Source organism: Oryctolagus cuniculus, chromosome 7 (assembly GCF_051225735.1).
Source record: "Oryctolagus cuniculus isolate XC-2025 breed Fujian yellow rabbit chromosome 7, ASM5122573v1, whole genome shotgun sequence".
Classification (NCBI taxonomy): domain Eukaryota; kingdom Metazoa; phylum Chordata; class Mammalia; order Lagomorpha; family Leporidae; genus Oryctolagus; species Oryctolagus cuniculus.
Genome location: NC_142873.1, coordinates 124,694,303 through 124,712,595, shown reverse-complemented (window position 1 = coordinate 124,712,595; position 18,293 = coordinate 124,694,303). Strand labels below are relative to the sequence as shown.

Sequence of the window (18,293 nt, the reverse complement as noted above, 5' to 3'; positions counted from 1 at the left end):
AGACTGGCATATAAACAAATCATCATACAATATGAATGGATGTCAATTATGGTAAGTGCTCTCAAGAAAACTGCAGGAGGGGACTGGCACTGTGGTGTAGTGGATAAAGCTGCCTCCCGCAATGCCAGCATCCCATATGTGCACTGGTTCCTCTCCTGGATGCTCCACATCCGATCCATCTCCCTGCTAATGGCTTGGGAAAACAGGGGAAGATGGTCCAAGTGTTTGGGTCCCTGCCACCCATGTGAAAGACCAGGATGAAGCTGCTGGCTCCTGGCTTCTACCTGGTCTAGCCCTGGCTATTGTGGTCATCTGGGAAGTCAACCAGTGGATGGAAGATCTCTCTCTCTCTCTGTCTCTCCATCTCTCTTTGTAACTCTTACAAAAAATAAACAAATCTTCAAGAAAACAAAAAAAAAAAAAAAAAGAAAGAAAGAAAACTACCAGAGGAAGTAGTATGACAAGGGTTCAAAGCATTCCTCAAACCACTTGCTGATATGAGGATGTTACTCCCAAGAATCCCCTCAATGCCTCTGGCCTTCTAGGGGAAGTTGAGCAGTGGCTGAAGCTCACCCTTCTTTTGTGGCAAATACCCCCATCAGAATAATAAAAAATGCACTAGCCGTTTACTCAGGAAGAGAGTGATCATCAGGCAAGGCTGACACAGAAGCCCACTGCACGAGTAGTGCTGAAAGCCAGTGGGAAGTGGAGTGGGGGAGCAGGCAGAACCTGGGGCTGTGCATGGGGGACTGCCGCAACACATTTTGCAGAGCAGTTTCTGCTCCTGGAGCTTCGTGTTACTGGGAAAACCAGACACACCAGTGCCTTCCATTCCCAGGACAATTCACAAGAGTGCTGTAGCTCAGCCTCTGGCGGGATGCACCAAAGCAGAACAAGCAGAAATGGAGACCCACGCCTGACACTGCAAAGCCACTTGGCAAAGTAGAATAAACAGCAGCAGTGGTGGGAGCAGCTGCCATCTGCTGAGCACTTCGTATGTGCCAGCCCTCACAAGAGCCCTCGGAGGCAGGCATTACTGGCCCCTTTTACAAATGGGGAAACTGAGGCTTGAGAGGTCTGGTTACTTGCCCAAGGTCATGACTGCTCAGTGGAAAAACCTAGATTCAAGCTCACACGGTGTGCCCGTGGAGCCTTTCCTCGGTGGACCGGAAGAGCACGTAGCTGTGCGGGATGAGGAAGGACCTCTGCTGGGTCCCGGGTCTTCAGGCAGAGGAGCAGCGTGAGCTGCTGGGGTGACGCCACACACCTGGATCACCCTCCCTGCACCAGACTGGCAGTAGCTGCTTCTCAAATGTGATCTTTTGTACGCTTCCTCACAGTGCTCACAGTAGGAAATTCTATATTTGCCCGTGTTTTTATTTGATTAATGCCATTCCCATTACATTCTAAGCTGCACGGCAGAAAGGCCAGTGCTCAGGTCCCCTGGCAGAGCGGGCTCTGTCTAAATATGTGCGAAATGATTGAATACGGAAGCCTAGATCAGGTTCCCGAAGAGGGGTGGATAAACTGCTGAAACCTCCCCGCTGTTGGAGGGAAACGCCATATGTCCAGGGGGCTGGCGCTTCGGCCTTTCCTTCCCTGCTCTGGAGGCAAGTCCCAGGCCTGAAGGGGAGCGGGAGGAGTTCTGAGTCAGAGACCTGCACACCAGTTTCTTCCCTCCCCTCTGCTCCAGCTGTGTGGGGAGCTGCAAGAACAGATGTGGCACTGAAAGCGACAGGGAGGGAAGCTCAAGGCTGACAAATGCCCGCCCAGAGCACCCACGGGCTTCGCTGTACCCAAGCACCCCATGATGCGGCCAGTCTCGTGCTACAGGCCTGGTGCTTACATAGTAGCCTTTTTTGTTTCTCCTCACCTCTACTTCTCTCTTAATCTCTCACCCCTGCCTGTCGGAAACTGAGTGTTTTTCATATATCTGTATTCTCCCTATGGTGATTCCCTGATAGGGCCCTGAGAAATTGTGGCAGATGTGATGTTTGACTTGTTACTAGAGTAAGTTCCAAGACTATAAATTATCTTTATATGTCTTGAATAAGTCCTGCTTCTTTTGTGGAATCAGAGCTTAGAATTAGGGTTGTCAATCCCCAGTGTGTGTGTGTGTGTGTGTAGATTCTGTAAAGCCTGCTGGAATGTTAGAACAGGGGACTAGGGACATCCACTATCACCACGACTTCTTTTTGAAGAAACAAACAGGCCACAGAGGGGAGGGGACCTGCTCATCTGCCTGCACCTTGCTTTGTGCTTGGAGGCTGTGACTTCCACAGAGATCCCATCATGCTCTAGTGAGAGTTCCCATTCTCTTTGACCTTCAGAAGTGCGCAGAGCTGTTCCCTGCGGCTCCACACAGGCCTGTGGTGAGGACTGCATGAAACGTGGAGCAGAAGCACACGGGAGCCAGAGCTGTGTGTTCTAGTCCCAGTTCTGCCACTTACTTGCTGTAGGAGACAACAATTTCCCCTCTCTGAACCTGTGACCTCTGCATATTGTCCTAGTGACCATGGGCAAGCCAGTCAAATATTTTGCAATGGGTTTAACCACACCTGCTGGCACAGCAGTCAGTCTTGTGCTTAACATGAAAGCCCTGGGTAAATAGCACAGAGTCTGCTAAGACTTTTATTTTTAACCCCCAGACCTCTTGCTTGGAAAGCCTTTCCTACTGCTTTCTTCCTATATCTTTTCTTGCCTACGTCCTGACCCCCTGGACGTCACGTCTGCTCCCCAGGCTGGGTTAGGTGGCCCCTCAAAGCTCCCTCCGCGCCTCCTTCTTCTACCCTTGGCCACAAACGTTACTGACTGTGTGTTGCAATTATCTGTCTGAGTCATCTGAATGTGAGCTCCAAGGATGCTGTGTGATTCAGTTCGGTATCTCCAGCTCCTACCACAGTACTTGGCACCAAACAGGCCCTCCGTCATGTTTGCTGAATTGCACGAAACTGTGGAGTTCCTGTGAAAAATATCATGACATTCAGAATAAAACTCTGGCACTGAAAGTGAGGTAACATTAATCTGTGTTCCTGCCCAGCCAGAGTAATGCCTCTGCACGATGTCAGAGTTATATATACTGCAGGAAGTAAAAGTGCCAGGCCATAAAAGTCTGTTTTCTGCATTTGACTGGCTCTCATGGAAGCTCCATTCCACACTGATCGACCGCGACTTTCCACAAGAAACTGCCAGCTTGATTGTGGGGAAGGAATCCAGATCTAATTGTTCTTTGTAAGCCTGGGACAGAAGGTATTGTTGCTTGAAAAATGGAACTGTCTAAATTAATTTTCCTGAAACAAACATCTTTGCCAAATAAAAGCAATGCATAATAACAACCTATAATTAAAAGCAAAATGATACCTTTTGTTAGGTGGGGAAAGCAAATGTGTTCACCACAGAAAAGACCAAAATATTATTTTCGTGGAACTCCAGGGACATAGCTTGAAGTCTGATAAGAGTGGGGAGTGTGTGTGTGTGTGTGTGTTGTGAGTGTGTGTAAGAATAGGATGGAGAAGATGTCTCTTTTATTTTTTGAGATTGAACGAATAGATTTTGAAAAACAAGCACCATTCATCTCTGATTTCCCATCAATGTAGCCAGAATATTCTTAAATCCCATCACAATTTACAGGGAGGAACTGGGAAAGTGAAGGGAATTAACATTTATTGAACTGCCCTTATTTTCCTTTGCCTATCTTTCCTAATCTATTTTGAATTTATTTCAATTGTATCTTTCAACAAACTTTTTTTCTAGAAAAGAGTTAAAGGGCTGGTGCTGTGGCACAGCAGGTTAATGCCCTGGCCTGCAGTGCCAGCATCCCATATGGGTACTGGTTCTAGTCCTGGCTGCTCCTCTTCTGATCCAGCTCTCTGCTATGGCCTGGGAAAGCAGTAGAAGATGGCCCAAGTCCTGGGGCCCCTGCACCCACGTGGGAGACCCAGAAGAAGCTCCTGGCTCCTGGCTTTGGATTGGCACAGCTCCAGCCATTGTGACCAATTGGGATTGAACCATCGGATGGAAGACCTTTCTCTCTGTCTCTATCTCTCTCTGTAACTCTGTCTTTCAAATAAATAAAATAGTAAGTCTTTAAAAAAAAGAAAACAGTTAATTACAAAGAAAAATGCTTCTATTGAATATCTACTCTGGAACATGTGCTTTATTTGTTTAATCATTTTATCTTCACAATATTCTCATATGCAGGTACAAATACTTAACCTCATTTTAGAGATGAGGAAATTGAAGTTCAGAGAAGTTAAGTAAATTGCCTGAAGTCACATAGCTAGAAAGTGATGGAGTTTCATGGGAAGTGGGATACATAGCAGACTCATAGAAAGGCAGATGTCCTAAATAGCACTCTGGCCTCAGAATTAGCCCTTAAGGCAGTTGGATCTGGCTGAAGAGCCCATGAGAGTATTTTAGGCATGGAAAGCCAAGAAACTCTGGAAAAAAAAAGACCTAAATGAAAAATCCTGCGAGTGAGATCCCAGTGGAAAGAAGGGGCCATCAAAGAAGGAGGTACCTTTCTCTGAAGGGAGGAGAGAACTTCCACTTTGACTATGACCCTGTCAGAATAAGATTGAAGTTGGCGAACTCAAAAGGCTTCCATAGCCTTGGCAACTCATGACTAGAGCCTAGGGAGATTACTGATGCCATAAACAAGAGTGTCAAATTGTTAAGTCAACAACAGGAGTCACTGTGTACTTACTTCTCATGTGGGATCTGTCCTTAATGTGTTATCCAATGTGAAGTAATGCTATAACTAGTACTGAAACAGTATTTTACACTTTGTGTTTCTGTGTGGGTGCAAACTGATGAAATCTTTACTTAATATATACTGAATTGATCTTCTGTATATAAAGATAATTGAAAATGAATCTTGATGTGAATGGAATGGGAGAGGGAGCGGGAGATGGGAGGGGTGTGAGTGGGAGGGAAATTATGGGGGGGGGAGCCATTGTAATCCATAAACTGTACTTTGGAAATTTATATATATATATATATATATATATGTTTTACTTTTGACAGGCAGAGTGGATAGTGAGAGAGAGAGACAGAGAGAAAGGTCTTCCTTTTGCCGTTGGTTCACCCTCCAATGGCCGCCGTGGCAGGCGCATCACGCTGATCCAAAGCCAGGAGCCAGGTGCTTCTTCTGGTCTCCCATGTGGGTGCAGGGCCCAAGCACTTGGGCCATCCTCCACTGCACTCTCAGGCCATAGCAGAGAGCAGGCCTGGAACAGGGGCAACTGGGACAGAATCCGGTGCCCCGACCGGGTCTAGAACCCGGTGTGCCGGTGCTGCAAGGTGGAGGATTAGCCTATTGAGCCACAGCGCTGGCCGGAAATTTATATTTACTAAATAAAAAAAAAAATAAAAATAAAAAAAGGAAAGTGATGGAGCTAAGTTTTAAATTTTCTATGAACCCCATGCTCTTAAAAATACTATTCCCATATAATTTATTGTTAAACAATAAAAGAAAGATACATGCAAAATCTCCACTTCCCAGCAGCTAATTTTATTTTTCACATGCTGTTTTCTAGTCCTTATCTAAGTCTCTGTGTTTATAATGCATAGCTGATAATCATGTTTAGAAAAGATGTAATCAGGGCATAAAAACACTGTTACTCTCTATCTTCTATTACTTTTAGGTTATATTATAACATAAGAGTTTCCAATTATTATTTTATAATATTATCTTATAATATTTTAAATTATTTTAATGACAATGTTCAATTTAATGAAAGTGCATAGTTTACTTAAATATAAGACATTTTGTCCACTGTTATTTTGGTATTATAAATGGCATTATAATAAACATTTTCCCGAATGCAACTTTTCCATTTGTTTGGATTAGATTATTTGCCTGGGATGAATACTCAAGAGTGGAGTTACTGGGTCAGAAAGTCTGCACCTTTTCATTACTCTTTGTACACTGTGCCAAATTGGTTTCCAGTAGGACAATTCCCAGTTACACTCCCATGAATTATATATGAGAGAAAGATTTTATTGTACCTTTGCTAGTATGGGGGATTATAATTTGTAAAATATTTTTCTTAATATAATAGATATCATAGGATATCTGGTTGGTATTTTATTGTCTTTATTGTCTTTTATTGAGCAATAATTTTGTGTGTTCAAACTCTTTTTCATTATCTTGTTCATTTATTATATTTTCTATGTAAGAGTTGACTTTTCATATTGCCTTTCAAGCATTATAGTTTTTTTCTGTCTGTTTTTGTTTCACTTTTGTTGGCTTCTGAAGCTCTCAGGGGATATTCCCTCTCTTGTTATCAGTTTTCCATCTTTGGTGGCACTGGAGATACCCACTTGGCATCAGATGAAATGCTTTCCCTAAATAATGAGTTTCCCACACTTGGAAACACATATCAGGGTTTAGGATGCTCTGATTTCCTCTTCTTTGATCCCCCCTGAGGATTAATGATATCACTTCCCACCAAGCATGAGGAGCTGTGCACATCAAGGGCATTGCTAGGCAGGCCTCTTTTCCATGATCTCCCAGATTTTCACTTCCAAGATGCTGCAGAGGAGTCAGGGTCCCAGAGCCTCCCCCATTTGAGAAAAGAAGATATTCTTCTTACACTCAGAGAAAGCCAGGCAGGATCTCCCAAGAGGCCTTCAGAAAGGAAGCACTATTGGCTTGTTTCTTCTGGCCTAAGGATTTCTCTCAGAACACAGTCCATATACATGAACCCACTAATTACAAGTGCATTCTTTTTCTTGGGTCATTTTTGCTTTTGTTTTTGGGGGCTTTTGTCCAATATGGATATGTTTCCCTCCAAAAACTTGTGGGAAAGATTGTTGTAGATTCAGATTTAGGTGTACAGGGTACTGAGTAGAAGCTGTCTACTCCCCGTCTAGAATTGTCTTGGGGTAATTTATTCTGATGCTTATAGTGGATAGCAGTCAGTAAGTCAGCCAGGGAAATTCATTGCTTAGCACCTATCATACACATAGCTCTGTGCTAAGCCCTTGGGTAGAGTGGAAGGTGATCACAGGTAAGCACTTAACCTGGGCTAAACACTTAGCGTGTATTGGCTCACTTAGCCACGTGATATTATGAGGCATGTTTCCCAATTCTATTTTCTAGAGTAAGCAGTCAAGGTTCAGAAATGTAAAGGAATTTATCTGTAATCATACAGCTATAAGGAGGTCTCCTGGACTCTAGTTTCACTTCCCTCAATTCACTCTTGACCCCAAAACCAATGTGAACTTTCAAAACGCAAATCTGACATTCAGTGCCCATCTCCATTGATAAAATACCATCTAAACTATCCAGCTTGGTCCTACGCCCTGCCTGCCTCTACTGGCTCCACACTCACTCATGTCTCTCTGTGGCCCTAGCAGGGCTGTTCTCCTTTGTTTCTGAGTACACCTTGCTCTCCTCATGCCTCAATGTCTTCTCTTTTAAATTTTGTTCTCTTATTATTACTGTTAGGATTCTCCCTCAACTTTATTGAGGTATTAATTGAAAAAAATTGTATATACAGTGTACAACGGGATGTTTCAATACATCTATCCATGGATAACTGACTAAATCAAGGCAATTAACACATCCGTCACCTCACATGCTTACATTTTTTGTGATAAAAACATTTAAAACCTATTCTCCTGGCAATGCTCAAGTAAACTACAGTCACCAAGCTGAACACTAGACCCCCAGAACTTCTTCCTCCTGTCTCACTTAAACTCCATACCCATTGACCACCCCCTATTGCCTAGCCATTGACAATCACCTTTCTATTCTCTGCTTCGCAGTTCAACTTGTTTAGCTTCCACATGGAAATGAGATCCTGTAGTATTTGCCTTTCTGTGCTTGCCTTATTTCACTTAGCATAATGGCTTCCAGGTTCATCATAGTCTCACAAATGGCAGGACTTCCTTTAATTTTTTTTTTTTTTTTTGACAGGCAGAGTTAGACAGTGAGAGAGAAAGAGACAGAGAGAAAGGTCTTCCTTCTGTTGGTTCACTCCCCAAATGGCTGCCATGGCTGGCACGCTGCACCGATCCAAAGCCAGGAGCCAGGTGCTTCCTCTTAATCTCTCATGCGGGTGCAGGGGCTAAGCACTTGGGCCATCATCCACTGCCTTCCCAGGCCACAGCAGAGAGCTGGACTGGAAGAGGAGCAACCGGGACTAGAACCCAGAGTGCAGGCGCCACAGGCAGAGGATTAGCCTAGTGAGCCACGGCGCCGGCCAGGACTTCCTTTAATTTTAAGACAGAATAGTATTTCCTGTGTATATGTATCACACTCTCTTTATTCACTCACTTGTTAACAGACATTTAAGTTGATTCTATATTTTTGCTATTGTGAATAATGCTTTGGCAGACATGGGAGTTCCAATATCTGTTTAGCATTTTGGTTTCACTTCTATTACTTTTTGATTTCAATCTTACCCAGAAGTAAGATTGCTGAACTATAGTTTTAATTTTTTTTGAGGAACCTCAGTACTGTTTTCATATTGGCTATACTAATGTATATTTCCACCAATAGTGTATGTGGGATCCTTTGTTCCCACGTCCTCACCAACACTTGCTATCTCTGTCATTTTGCTAAAAGCCCTTCTAACACATATGAGGCAATATCTCATTATGTTCCTTCATGTCTTTTTAAAAAATTTTATTATTTATTTGAAAGGCAGAATGGCACAGAGAGAGAGAGGTAGCTAATGTTAAAAAGGAGAAGAGAGAAGGAGGCAGCTAGTGCAGGGAGGATTGTGATTGGAAGGATGTGACAGGCAAAGGAACAGCATAGAAGACACAGAGGGTGGGTGTTCAGGAACATTGATAGAGAGGGCTCACAGTAGCCAGGGCTGGGCCAGGCCAAAGCCTGGAGCCAGTAACTGGATCCAAGTCTGTCATTTGGGTGGTAAGAATCCAAGTGCTTCAGTCATCATCCGCTGCCTCCCAGGTACATCAGCAGGAGGCTGGATGGGAAGCAGAGGCAGAAGTGGAACTCAGTCTCAGGCACTCCAGTATGGGAGGCAAGTGTCCCAACTGGTAGCTTAATTGGTTGCACCACAGCACCTATCCTTTATGTTTTCTTATGTGCTATTTCTTTGCCTGCCACATTCTTCTAGTTACCATCCTCTCTTAACTAGTTACCTCCCGCTCTTTTTGCAAATTTTAGCAACGCAAGATTACTTCCATCTGTTGACTGAAGTAATTGTCAAGTGCCAAGGTGCGAGGTGGTGCAAGGTTATTTCATCGAAAGCCTTCTCTGACCTCTGGGATCCACTTGGATGCTCTTCCTCTGTGCTTACATATCACCTGTCATACCACCTTTGCTGCCATCCTATAATTGCCTGTTTATTTTCTCACTCCACACTGTGAGCTCCTTGCAGGTGAGAACTGTGTCCCATTTATCACTGTAGCCTCAGGATCTATTCATAGTGCATGGGACAGAGTAGATGCCCAATAAATACATCTGAATAAATAAATGAGCAGAACCAGAACAGACGACAGAACTGAAAAACAGCTGATGATCAGGATTTTTTTAAATTGTTCTTTTTTTTTTTTTTGGTAGCTACTTAAAATTGCTGCATATTCTTGTCCAGCATTTGTTGGATGACTGGTGGAATAAACAATAAAAAGAGGGTCTGATTGCCAATAAACTGGGAAGGTACTGTTTGTGGCCAAAGCTTTGTTTTCCTGGCCACAGTCCCCCCAGAGGGCCATCCTGCTCCAGGCCACCTTCTTCACCAGCATTCTGCAGAGGACAAAGTATGGGCTTTGCAATCACCTTGGCATCACTCTTGGATCTGCCTTTTTCTAGCCTCAGTTTTCTAGTAGCTACCATTAAACAAATGCCTATTATTTGCCAAGTGCTATACTTTGTGCTTCATAACTCTTAGCTTAAAGCTCTAATTCTTGTTAACAAATCTGAATTGTAGGTACTACTCTTCCTATGCTGACTAAGAAACCAAAGCTCTAAGAGTTTCAGTTATTTTCTCTAGGTAGTATAAGGTCTCAGAATACAAGCATGCTTTAATATATCACTCTTCTCTGCTTCTTGTTATGAGCACACAGTAGGTGATCAGGAAAAGATAATGAATTACATTGTTCTTATGACATACGGCAATTTCTCTGAATCAAACCTTCCCTTCCCTGAACTAGCTCCTGTGTGTGGGCAGATGGCATATGGAAACAACTGTCCACTGCTTCTCTGAATACTGCATTTGTATCCTATTCAAAAACACATTTACAAAGATGGGTTTGTGGATGTAGGTGGAGCAAAGAACAGAGTATAAGTTTTTCTTCACCTGCCAGTTATGTTCTTCAGTGTGTGAATATTATTTCTCTGCAGGTAGAGCACAAGGTTCCCCCGGTTTCTCCTTCAATGGCTTTGTAGTTACCAGGCAAGCAAGAATGCGGTCAGTGGACCCCTATGGAGAGAGGGAGGATTGGCTCTGGTGCTTACTTAGACTGGTCAGAAGAAGAAAGAGCTCCTTGTGCTGAGATGGATGTATCAACTGCTTCTGAACCCAGATGGATAGGTATGTGTGTTTGGGAGAGGGCAATGGAGAAGGAGAGAGAAGACAGGAGAGGAGAGGAGAGAGAGAAGCAAAAGGAGAAAAGAAACAGAAAAAAGACACAGCTCTCTGGGACTAACCTGGACAAGTACATGAAGGCCTTCAGAGTTCAACTAGTCCAGGGTCAGCAAACTCCAGCCCACTGGCCATACCTGGCCTGCTAAATGTAGTTTATATGTGTTTACATTTCCAAAAACAAATAAAAAGAAAAATGACATTTTGTGGCATTTGAAAATTGGGAAATTCAAATTTCAGTGCTCACAGATAATGTTTTACTGGCACCAGCCATGCTCATGCATTTACATGTTATCTATACCTACTTTTGTGCTACAAAGGCAGAGATGAATATTTGTGGCTGAGATGGTTTGTGTGATGTGTAAATACACTTACTGTATTGTCCTTCACAGACAGTGTTTGCTGACCTGTTGATCTAGTCCAAACTCCAGACCTATATCCACCTTGAATGCAGAGGTGATATGTGTGTTATGTAAATCTACTTCCTTGGCGCCTAGCACAGGGTCTAGCAACAAGACTGGCTACATAATTTGTGCAGCCCTATGCAAATTGAAAATGCAGAGCTCCTTGTTCAAAAAACAGGAAAAAAGTGCCATTAAGCATAGTAAAATATTTCTTCTCTCCAACTGTTTCTCTTGACCTGCCATGGTGCTTTTATCTCTTATTTAATGTTGTCCTCCCTTGGGCATATGGGTACATCACGAGTACCCAGAGGCTCCACTAGCAGACACATAGGTCCACATGGCCTGCTGGCTGCTGGGTACCTTCTACCCTTTGCCGGCTGCCAGCTGGAGGCTTAGCAGCAGAGGAGTTGACACAGTCCCACAGGCAGATTGCCTTAATCTACTGCAAATGGCAACCCCCATGGGTATTGCAACCTTCCCACTTGCATGAACTAGGAACCAAGAAGGGGACTGGCCAGAATCTTTCCCCTAATGAATCTTCTGCTGAACTGCCATATGGGGAGGAGAAAGCCAAGTGAGAGAGTGAGTGACCAGAACACTGCCTGGGAAGTGGGGAGACGGTGGGAAGAGGGACTGTGCATGAGCTGACGCTCCAAGCCCCTGGTTGATGCCTTGTTGTCCCATCACACTTTGCTTAAAAAAATTCAAAGATAAGACAGCAGGAGCTTAAGACAGCATCTGCAGAGCATTACATGCCAAGGGCAGAGCCCTTCTGAGCCTGGGGCGCTGTGTTACTGCACTGGTCACACACCAAGAATCCAGCCATGTTGACACCACACTAGGGGCTGAGAGACTGTTGCTTTAAGACATTTTTTGGATGAGACAATGTGCCATGGTGGAAACGAACCACTTCCTAACTGAGAGCCACTATTTCCTCACTGTCAAATATATATTTCTTTAAGGGTTCAAGTGTAGTAACACAGATGACAATGCTCTAAGGCCTGTTAAGAGCTTCACGCTTCTCTGGGAACATCTTCAGGCAGCCAAAGAATCTTACTGGCACCGCCACATTAGCTTCCAGTCTCAAGCCTTGGTTCCAGGATGCTCAGAGAGGTTTTGGGAAGGAAATGACAGTCAATCGGTGTGAGATGCCAGGAGAGTGCTGTGGATCCCAGAGACAAAACCAGTTAAATCCAACATGGAGTCTCTGCTGAGAAGGCCCAAGAGTTTCTGGCACAGCAGGCTGACAAGAGCAATATGAATGCACTGTATACTTCTCTACAAGCAAAACCAAACTAGCAGATACGATTTGGGATGTTTCCCTCATAAGGAACTGTTAAATGCTTGCAGAGACAAGTCTATTTACCCTGACTGGACATTATATAACGTAAATATGTTACAAAACATAACAGAAAGTTTTCATATGTCTTTTAAGAGTTTGTTTTAAAAATAAAGAAATTTCATAAAAGCATTCTTTATAGACTCCTCTGTGTGGAGAAGAAGGAAAGAAAGGAGGCTTAGGAGATCCAGCAGAGGCTGCTGTGTGAACAAGGGCTCAGAGCTAGGGAGGCTCATGTGCACCTGGGGAGCGATACAAATCCCAGCACAACCGGGGCAGAGGACAAGGTGGCGGGTGGGAGCAGTCCTGCTGCTGGTGCGCCGCAGTCTTCTGTGCCCTACTTGGGAGTTCACCTTGCATTCTTGAGACAACTGAGAGTCACTGAAGGGTTCACTGATGGCGACACCTTGCTAGTGTGTGCCCTTGGCCAGGAAGGAACGTATTTATAGAGAGTGAGAATGGCTCTGTGTAGCCTCTCTCCTTTGAAGGAGTAAACAAGACAGGTGAGAGGGAATTAGTTTGTAGAGGGTACACCCCAGCCCTGGTCAGCATCAGCAGCTTGGTGTTCCTTCTCTAACACCATGCAGCAGGCTTTATAAGCTCCCTTTTGAGATGGGAACTGAGACTCTGTGAGATGAGGAGTCTCTCTGAAGATCACACAGCCAACAAGCAGGCAGAGGCAGTATCTTACCCTGACTCTATCCAGCACCTTGGCCCACAGTCTGCCATTACCACTCAGCTTTTCAAGAATTCCAGGCAAGGAAGTCAGAGCCACCCACTTCCCATGGGATGACGAACCATAGCCCTTGACAAAGGACTCGAACCAGTGAGCACTCAGAATTGAGCATTCTTTTCATTTTGCCCCAGCTTATCCTGGTTACTTCTGCTGAAATTGCCAGAATCTCTAACCATGTGCTCCTGGAGGGTGTCTCCTCTCTGTGTCTCTAGTGCCTAACATAGGGCAGGTGATTAGTCCCTGTCTGCAGAATGAATGAGCAAATGAATGAGTAGACTGGGACCTCTCCATCTCCTCTTGGAGTCCATGACTCTTCCAAATGGAAACCAAAGCCCAAAGCAACCCGTGCAGTTTTATGGAAGAGGCACGCTGAGGGCGAGGCCTGTGTGGGTTACACAATTCTAGCATTAGAACCAAACTCACAGCAAACAGTCCCCATAAACAGCACCAGCTACGCAGTTAGGCTAATTTATGTTCACACCAGGGCTATCCTGGCTCCCAAAGCCCAGAGCTCTTTACAATTCCAAAATGATTAAAAGCATCACACAAACTCGTATTTTCTGTTTTTATTAAAAGCACTAAAGCCGGCAGTGCTTTCTGCATGTCAATGGGGAGCTACTTCCTGACCCAGAGAGAGAAAAGTCTTCCCGTGGCCGAGGCAGACTCCTCCACAGCCCCGTCTGGGCATCCTTCCGCCTCCGTGCCCACTCTCCTTCTGTCCTTTGCTGCAGCTCTTCCGTCCATCCCATTTCCCCCACGCCACGGCCTTTGCTCAGACTCTTCTCACTCACAGGCACAAACCTATAGGATCTTTAAAGACTTCACCGTCCAAACTCCTTAGCCTGACAATCAAGGCCTTCCCCCGATGGTGCCAACTGCCCTTTCAGTCATGAGTCCCCCGTCTTTCTCACAGAGGGTCTCAGGTTTGCAAAGTACTAGGACTCCCTTGCCCCACTGGCTTGCTCCATTCTTTGCCATTAGTGTTCTCTGGGTCTGGGATGAATTTTCTTTTCTCCAACCGTCAAATATCTCTTCTTCTTATTTAAAATCTCACACAGTATTTACCTCTTCTCTGAAATATTCCTGGACTTCCTCAGGAGGAGTTACTTCTCTGTCCTCTACATAAGTCCGCTCAAGTGCACATCATCGTGGATTGTGTGATTACCTCTCTTCCTGCATGAGCATTAAGCACGGAGCCTGGCACAGATTAGGTGCTTAGTGAATTGTCATTAAATGAATGGTCAATGAACTTCAATTTCCAACAAGTTTTCCCAACAGAGACAAACTGGCATGTGCATAAGAAGCTTACTTATCTGATGTTGCTTATTCTTCCACTTAGAAAGTAATCTGGAGAATGCAAGCTCTGAGCCCATACACACGCATGGCATTCACACACGCTGCCTTTCCCTTCTCTGCTCCTAAGCCCCTCCCTTCCAATGGTCCCCTAGATTCCTTCCCCTCTCACCTAGTTCAGGATATCACTCTTATCATTTTTGCCTATCTTTCATGCATCATCAAAATTGTTTCACTTTTACTGGATTACTCTTTCCAGTACAAAAAATCGCAACCCCTGCATTAAGAAGCAGTAACAAGCTCTTGATTTCACTTCCTCTTTCTATCACTACTTCATTTCCCCCTTTTCCTTGAAACAGCTTTTTATATTGCTCCTTGCCCCTTCCCTGTGGAACTCTTTCCCACAAGGTCTTTGCCTCTCCCCTGGGCTCCATGTTTCCTGTGTTAAATCCAGCAGTCAGTTCTCAATCCTCATCTGTCAAATGCTGACAGAACAGCCGCATTTGACCCCTCCTCGCTGCATCACTTTTTAAAAACTCGACTCTCAGGATCCACACTCTCCTTGTTTTCATCCTATTTCAGGGGCCACTTTCTACAGCACCCTTGATGTTTTCTCTTCTCTCAGAATGTTTAACCTTGAGATGAGGTCTCAGTGACTGGAACTCTTTCTTTCCACTCCTTACGTGATCTCCACCAATATCATGCTTTCCAATATCATTTACATGGTGATAAACATCAAATTTTATATATTCAGGGCCTGGTGTTGGGGCACAGCAGGTAAAGCCTGGGACACCAGCATTGTGTATGGACAGAGGTTTGTGTCCCAACTGCTCCACTTCTGGTCCAACTCCCTGATAATGACCTGGGAAAAGCAGCAGAACATGGCCCAAGTGTTTGAGCCCCTGTGACCCACATGGGAGAACCAGGCAGGGCTCCTAGGTCTTCGCTCCTGGCCTTGGCAGGGATAGCCCAGGCCATTGTGGCCTTTGGGGGAATGAACCAGTGGATGGATTATCTCTCTCTCTGTCTCTCCCTCTCTCTCTGTAATTCTTTTTTTTTCTTTTTAAGATTTATTTATTTTTTACTTGAGAGTCAGAGTTACACTGAGGGAGGAGAGGCAGAGAGAGAGAGAGAGAGAGAGAGAGAGGTCTTCCATCCAATGGTTCACTCTCTAATTGGTCACAACGGCCGGAACTGCACTGATCTGAAGACAGGAGCCATGAGCTTCTTTGGGGCCTCCCACATGGGTGCAGGGGCCCAAGGACTTGGGCCATCTTCCACTGCTTTCTCAGGCTATAGCAGAGAGCTGGATTGGAAGTGGAGCAACTGGGACTAGAACTGGTGCCCATATGGGATGCTGGTGTTTCAGGCCAGGGTGTTAACACACTGTACCACAGCACCAGCCCCTCTCTGTAATTATTTCACTTAAGTAAAAAAGTCTTAAAAAATTTATATCTATAGCATTATATATTCTTTAAACTCCACTATCATATCTACATATAAATATATTTAATAGACTTCTTAAATTTATCATTCTAAAATCATATTCCTTTTTTTCATTTTTAATTATCTTTATATACAGAAGATCAATTTAGTATATACTAAGTAAAGATTTCAACAGACTGCACCCACACAGACACACAAAGTATAAAGTACTATTTGAGTACTAGTTATACCATTAATTCACATAGTACAACACATTAAGGACAGAGATCCTACATAGGAAGTAAGTGCACAGTGACTCCTGTTATTGATTTAACAATTGACACTTATTTATGGCATCAGTAATCACCTGAGGCTCTTGTCATGAGTTGTCAAGGCTATGGAAGCCTCTTGAGTTCACCAACTCCGATCTTATTTAGACAAGGTCATAGTCAAAGTAGAAGTTCTCTCCTCCCTTCAGAGAAAGGTACCTCCTTTGATGGCCCGTTCTTTCCACTGGGATCTCACTCACAGAGATCTTTCTTTAGGTCATTTTTTTTTTTTTTGCCAGAGTGTCTTGGCTTTCCATACCTGCAAAACTCTCATGGGCTTTTTTAGCCAGCTATGAATGCCTGAAGGGCTGATTCTGAGGCCAGAGTGTTGTTTAGGACATCTGCCATTCTATAAAATCATATTCCTAATACCTTCTTTAAATCTGTTCTATCCATAGTCTCCCACCTAATTTACAGAAACTCTGGACACTATGAGAAACAATGTCTTGATCAGCCCTTGTCCTGACTGTCAAGGAACAACTTACTATTTTATTCCTTTTAGTATTTTTTTGTTCTACTTAATACCATTGGTTGAACTCTTTAATTAACACATAATTATTCTTAGTCATTTAAATTTAACTGAAAAGTGATCCATGTTAAATATAAGAGTGGGAATAAGAGAGGGAGGAGATATGCAGTTTGGCTCATGCTTACTCGGACTTACCCCTAATGGTAGAGCTAGAAACGTGCCAGGGGATTCTAATTCAATCCCATCAAGGTGGCATGTACCAATGCCATCTCACTAGTCAAAGTAATCAGTTTCAGTTCATAATTGATCATAATGATAGGATTAAGTGTCAAAGGGATCACATACACAAGACTATTGTCTGTTAATAATAACTGATAGAATTAAAAAGGAGCTAACAATCCAATATGGGAAGCGGGATACACAGCAGATTCATAGAATGGCAGATGTCCTAACAGCACTCTGGCCTCAGAATTAGCTCTTAAGGCATTTGGATCTGGCTAAAGAGCCCATGAGAGTCTTGTAGGCATGGAAATCCAAGACACTCTGGCAAAATAAATGATAAATGACCTAAATGAAAGATCTCTGTGAGAACCCAGTGGAAAGTATGGGCCATCAAAGACGGAGGTACCTTTCTCTGAAGGGAGGAGAGAACTTCCACTTTGATTATGGCCTTGTCTAAATAAGGTCAGAGATTGTGAACTCAAGAGTCTTCCATAGCCTTGGCAGCTCAGGTGATTACTGACATCATAAATAAGAGTGTCAATTATTAAATCAACAACAGGAGTCACTGTGCAGCTGCTCCCTATGTAGGACCTCTGTCTTTAATGTGTTGTACTATGTGAATTAACAGTAAAACTACTACCAAAACAGTACTCTATACTTTGTGTGTCTGTGTGGGTGCAGTCTGTTGAAATCTTTACTTAGTATATACTAAGTTGATCATCTGTATATAAAGATAATTGAAAATGAATCTTGATGAAGAATGGGACGGGAGAGGGAGTGGGAGATGGGATGGTTGCGGTGGGAGGAAGGTTATGGGGAGTAAAAGCCACTGTAATTCAAAAGTTGTACTTTGGAAATTTGTATTTATTAAATAAAAGTTGAAAAACAAACAAACAAAAAAGAAAACATTAATTTTCATTTTCAATCTGAAAATTATAGCATGTCAAACATCTCTGGACAAAACGATGACGGCAGTATCAATTTTGATGCCATCTTTATTGCCCACACCAAAGTGGTCCTTTTTTGTGGTTGGGAGGGAGATTATGGGGGGAAAAGCTGTTATAATCCAAAAGTTGTACTTTGGAAATTTATATTTATTAAATAAAAGTTGAAAAACAAAACAAAAAACAAACAAACAAACTCAGAAACTCCATAACTCCATTCGTTCCAATGTTCAGACTGAAAAACTAGAAGGTATCTTTGACAGTATTCTTTCTTTCAAGGCCCATATTTCCAATGCAAATCAAAACCAGGATGAGAGGTTACTTCAACCCCATCAGAATAGCTATTATTGAAAAGACAGAGAGTAACAAATGCTGGCAAGGATGTGTAGAAAGAGGAACACTTATACACTGTTGGTGTGGATATAAATTAGTGCAGCCACTGTGGAAAACAGTGTGGAGATTTCTTAAAAATCTAGAAATAGACTTGCCCTATGATCCAGCAATCTCACTACTGTGTATACACCTAAAAGACATGAACATCTCTATCAAAGTGATACCTGCACAACCATG

The 18,293-nt window shown here is 43.5% G+C and overlaps 1 protein-coding gene and 1 long non-coding RNA gene across 7 annotated transcripts in view; one reads left to right on the top strand and one right to left on the bottom strand.

Annotated features, from left to right (window-relative positions):
- The window catches only part of LOC100353437 (AGBL carboxypeptidase 4), a 1,500,799-nt gene that overhangs the window by 343,366 nt on the left and 1,139,140 nt on the right, over positions 1–18,293 (bottom strand). The window lies entirely within an intron of this gene.
- On the top strand, positions 3,122–4,121 carry LOC149125719 (uncharacterized). The gene is made up of 2 exons (XR_016236760.1): positions 3,122–3,249; positions 3,754–4,121. It is a non-coding gene; the product is annotated as an uncharacterized LOC149125719 (long non-coding RNA).